This window comes from Heteronotia binoei, chromosome 8 (genome assembly GCF_032191835.1).
Source record: "Heteronotia binoei isolate CCM8104 ecotype False Entrance Well chromosome 8, APGP_CSIRO_Hbin_v1, whole genome shotgun sequence".
NCBI classification, from domain to species: Eukaryota; Metazoa; Chordata; class Lepidosauria; order Squamata; family Gekkonidae; genus Heteronotia; species Heteronotia binoei.
Genome location: NC_083230.1, coordinates 130,568,956 through 130,574,626, shown reverse-complemented (window position 1 = coordinate 130,574,626; position 5,671 = coordinate 130,568,956). Strand labels below are relative to the sequence as shown.

The window sequence follows — 5,671 nt, the reverse complement described above, 5'->3', positions numbered from 1 at the left end:
GCCATCCCAGCAGGTGCAAGTGGAGGAGTGGGGAATCAAACCCGGTTCTCCCAGATAAGAGTCCGTTCACTTAACCACTACACCAAACTGGCTCTAGTGGTTAAGTGTGTAGACTCTTATCTGGGAGAACCAGGTTTGATTCCCCACTCCTCCACTTGCAGCTGCAGGAATGGCCTTGGGTCAGCTATAGCTATTTCAGGAGTTGTCCTTGAAAGGGCAGCTTTGGTGAGAGCTCTTTCAGCCCCACCCACCTCACAGGGTGTCTGTTGGTAGGAGAAGATATAGGAGATTATAAGCCACTTTGAGACTCTGATTCAGAGAGAAGGACAGGGTATAAATCTGCAGTCTTCTTCTTCAACTTTTAGGATCCACCTGCAGCCATTACAGTTATGAATATCTGTTGGTTATGGAAGCACCAGTCTATATTCATTCAGGAGACGTAGTGCAAACACTTTGTAGCTGGAATTGCTACTCTTTTGGAATAGTACTTGGACTGTGCACTGATATGGCTTACGAACATTATTTGTTTAATCTTACGGACAGTTCCTATTTGTCAGCTACGTTTATTTTCTTCATTATAATATACCAGCATTTGGATACAGAAACGGGTGCCACAATTGTTCCTTACTGACGTAGTATTATTGCGCTACACAGTTTCCACGGTTTACTAACAATTTCAAATTGTGGCTCTTACTTGTTTCTGCTTGCATCTTCACTACTCTGACAGATGGAATTAATGCAACTGACGTAATGACTCAATAAGCAATAGTACATTATTCTTTGCCTATGCCATGCACATGGCACTTGGGAGGAAAGGAGGCATGGGGCAGCCCAATCCAGTCAGATCTTGGAAGCTCAGAAGGGTGGGAGACAAGCTAGGAAGACTCTGCACAGAGGAAGGGAATGGGGAACCATCTCTGCTTCTCACTTGCCTTGAAAACCATCGGCTGGGGCGGCCATAATTTTGCTGCAACTTCGCGGCACTTATGCGTGCATGAACATGGTGCTTTCTAGAGTAAAGGCAGCTGAAATCATAGAATCGTAGAGTTGGAAGGAACCGCCAGGGTCACCTACTCCAACTCCATGCACAATGTAGGAAATTCACAAATTTGTTGTTGTTGTTGAGTCGTATAGTCGAGTCCGACTCTTTGCGACCCCATGGACCAAGTCACGCCAGGCCCTCCTGTCCTCCACCATCCTCCGAAGTCCGTTCAAATTCATGTTTGTTACATCAGTAACACTGTCCAGCCATCTCATCTTTTGCTGTCCCCTTCTTTTGCCTTCTATCTTTCCTAGCATCAGGATCTTCTCCAGGGAGTGCTCCCTTCTCATTGGGTGGCCAAAGTATTTGAGCTTCAGCTTCAGCATCTGACATTCCAGGGAACAGTCAGGGTTGATTTCCCTTAGGACTGACTGATTTGATCTTCTTGCAGTCCAAGGGACTCTCAAGAGTCTTCTCCAGCACCACAGCTCAAAAGCATCTATTCTTCTGCACTCGGCCTTCCTTATGGCCCAGCTCTCACAGCCATACATTACTACTGGGAATACCATTGCTTTGACTATGCGGACTTTTGTTGGCAGGGTGATGTCTCCACTTTTTATTATACTGCCCAGGTTCACCATAGCTGTCCTCCCAAGGTGCAAATGTCTTTTAATTTCATGGCTACAGTCACCATCTGCAGTGATCTTGGATCCCAGAAATGTGAAGTCTGTCACTACTTCCATGTCTTCCCCTTCTATTTGCCAAGGTGTGATGGGGCCAGATGCCATGATCTTAGTTTTTTTGATGTTGAGTTTCAAGCCTGCTTTTGTGCTCTCCTCTTTCACCCTCAACAAGAGGTTCTTTAGGTCCTCATTTTCTGCCAATAGAGTGGTGTCATCTGCATATCTGAGGTTGTTGATGTTTTCCCCGGCAAATACCACCCCCTAAATTCACAGGATTCTCATTGTTGTCGACCCTCTAGCCTCTGTTGAAAAACCTCCAAGGAAGGAGAGCCCACCACCTCCCCAGGAGGAAGCCTCTTCCATTGAGGAACTGCTCTAAATCCCCACAAAAAAGTTCTTCTTCCAGGACACTGCAGAGTAAAAACCGAGAATTAGAAAGATGAGAAAATGGGCTGAGAGAAGGGATGAGAAGGAGAGGGAAGCACCAGAGGAAATGAATGTGAACCATGTTGGAGTGAGCATGCCAGGGGCTTCAGGGGTTATACATCACTCCAAGAGTGTAAAGGTGTATAGGAGGCAGGATTATAATTTCACTACCTTATCCAGCTCTTCAGGGTTGCCAGTACAGTCTGAAACAACCATTCTGCACCAAGGACTGAATTGTTTCCCAGTCTATAAAGTCATACAGTGCAATAAGGGGCTGTAAGCTCAGTGGCAGAACACCTGCTTAACACGCAGAAGGTCCCAGGTTCAATCCTCGGCATCCCCAGTTAAAAGGGCTGAAGATCCTGTGAACTTAAAAAGGTCAAGGTAGTCCCCTGTGCAAGCACCAGTCGTTTCCGACTCTGGGGTGACGTTGCTTTCACAACGTTTTCACGGCAGACTTTTTACTGGGTGGTTTGCCATTGCCTTCCCTAGTCATCTACACTTTCCCCACCAGCAAGCTGGGGACTCATTTGACCGACCTCGGAAGGATGGAAGTCTGAGTCAACCCTGAGCCGGCTACCCGAACCCAGCTTCTGCTGGGATCAAACTCAGGTTGTGAGCAGAGAGTTCAGACTGCAGTACTGCAGCTTTACCTTGCATGGTACAGGGGGTTGGACTAGATGGCCCTGGAGGTCCCTTCCAACTCTATGATTCTATGATTCTAGAGGGAGCTTTCCTGGTTCTCCTCCGACCTCAGGGGAAGGCTCTGCCTGCCTCAGATCCACAGGATTTGGCCCGAGGGATGGTCTTGCCAAGGGAGCTTTCACATTTGTGTACCGGAGACCGAGGACAAGAAGCTGATAGCTGATAGACTATGTGAAACAACCTGAGGCAGGCAGTAAGAAAGGCACATGAATCACATGTCCCAGGCCTTGGGTTCAAATCCCAGAGGAGTACATCTGAAGCAATGTGGATGGAACCAGTACATGTACAGAGTGCCCCAAGAAGGGCCTCCTTCTCCATTGTTTTCAATGGAAGGGGGAAAGAAAGCATGTAAAGAAAGTCACCGGGGTTTGCTGAGCACTAGTAACACATAGCACTGGAACTGCTCAACACTTGGTATATGCTCTGGCTATACAGAGCTTGCAACCCCCCCCCCCCCCTTTGCTTGGATTTGGCTCTGCCACAATGGCACTCGTTCTGCAAAATCCCCCACCCTTCGTTTTCTGCTGCAGTAATTCTCTAGTTCTACATCAGTCCCTGATTTTTCTCCTGTTTTTTTCCCCCTCCATTGGGAATAATGGAGAATGGGGGGACCTTCTTTGAGGGCCCATAGAATTTGACCCCCCTGGTCCAACCTTTTTGAAACGTGGGCAATATTTGAGTAGAGAGCACCAGAAAGTACACTGAAGATTTAGTATCTCTACCTCGGAAAAAAAAAAGGGAGACCCACATTATTAATTCCCCATTATTGCCCATGGAGATCATTGACTATAATGGTCTCCACTGGCTATAGTGGAGCCAAAGGCATTTAAAATCATGGCATCATTAAAGGCATCCATGAAACTGCAGCTTCACTCGGAATGCATTTAAAGGGAGTGCGTTTGCTTTATATGCTGTTTAACTGCAGCTATCCTGTTTTCCTTGATAATCTCTCTTTTTTTTTTTAGGGCAATTCAGTTGTGACTATGCTCAATAATTGAAAATAACTCATACCCCATATTGGCCTGAAAAGAACGGCCAGTAAATACCAGAAAGTTATTTTCTGGCAATTTTTTCTGGCTCGAATACAGCTGAATGCACACCCCCTCGCTTCAACAAGTCTGTGCAGAAGTACCGTCCAAAATCCCATTTAACAGCAGGGAATCCCACAGCTCAGCTATCCATTAAACTTCATGTCAGTCTCCAGGGCGCTCATGTTCTAGTCCTCAGAGAGGAGAAAAGGTTCTGTCTCTCTCCACCTTCGCCACACCATGAGTAATTTTGTAGATCTCTACCATGTCACCCTCCATTGCCTTTTTGCTAAACTAAGAAACCCTCAATGCTTATTTCTATTGATGCTGAAACAGTCCCAAGAAAGCAGATTCTGTACTAGAAACATACTTTTACATGGAATCACACACAGAGATGATTATGAGTCCTGTTTTTGCCCATATTAATTTCTGTTCCTTCCTGGCCCTTTCCTTCCAGATGGACAATAAGGAACCTACAGCAGGTGGTAATCAAACACCAGTGGTGGAATTCATCTTCCTTGGTTGCTCTGGTATCTCAAGGGCCCGTGCCTTCCTATTCCTGGTCTTCTTAGCAATCTACTTAGTTATCATAATTGGGAACAGCACGATAGTCACCCTGATCCAGCTGGACTCCCGCCTCCACAGCCCCATGTACTTTTTCCTCAGCCATCTCTCCTGCTTGGATGTTTGCTTCTCATCCGTCACTGTCCCCAAAATCCTGGCAAACTTCATGAGTCGGAAACCCACCATTTCGTACAACCAGTGCATGGCCCAGATGTTCTTCCTGATAACGTGTACAGGTACAGAGTGTGCCTTGCTGACCACCATGGCCTTCGACCGCTATGCCGCCATTTGCCAGCCACTGCGCTACAGTCATCTCATGAGCAGCCAAGTCCGTGTCTCTCTGGTCACTTTTTCATGGCTCTGGGGCTTGTTGAACTCAGCCATCCACACCGCCCTGACCACCAACCTGTCCTTTTGTGGGGCCAACCAGATTGACCACATATTCTGCGATGTTCCACCGCTCCTGAAAATTGCCTGCAGCGACACCTAGGTCAATGAGATGGTCCTTCACACAGCCACCATCTTTGTTGGAGTGAGTCCGTTCCTACTTATTGTCATCTCGTACGTCTATATCCTGTCCGCCATCTTGCGGATTCGTTCCAACACCGGCCGGCGCAAGGCCTTTTCCACATGTTCTTCCCACTTCGTGGTGGTCATCATCTACTTTGGGACAGCCGGTGTCAACTACAACCGCCCCAGTGCTGGCTACTCCTTGGAGATCGACACCCTGATCTCCACACTGTATTGTATCATCACACCCATGCTGAACCCACTCATCTACAGCTTCCGCAACAAGGAGGTGAAGAACGCCCTGTGGAAGGCTCTGGGGCTGAAGAGTAAGGGATTTACTTCCCCAAGGAAGCAGTGAGAGAAAAGCTGGACCGACATCCCATGCCACACAAACATAAAATTTCCCATCATCCCCCTTGCTCAGCTGCTATGGCCTATATGAGGAATCATAATGCAAAAACAATAAGAAATGCCATTTACAATACAAGAATCAATTAGGTTTACAGGTAAATTTTCAATCACAGAAATTCTAGATATATCCTGTTCCAATATTATGTCTTCATCAGTGAAAAAGGCTGTACTAGAAAACAGATGGATGTTTTGTTCTACTCAGAATGATATTGTAGGAAAGGAAAGGTCCCCTGTGCAAGCACCAGTCGTTTCCGACTCTGGGGTTACGTTGCTTTCACAACGTTTTCACGGCAGACTTTTTACAGGGTGGTTTGCCATTGCCTTCCCCAGTCATCTGCTCCCCCCCCCCCCCCAGCAAGCTG

General features: G+C 47.0%; 1 pseudogene; it reads left to right on the top strand.

The window, feature by feature from the left end:
* Positions 1 to 4,281: 4,281 nt before the first annotated feature.
* LOC132575811 (olfactory receptor 5T7-like) lies at positions 4,282 to 5,256 on the top strand (annotated as a pseudogene).
* The last annotated feature ends 415 nt before the right edge of the window (positions 5,257 to 5,671 follow it).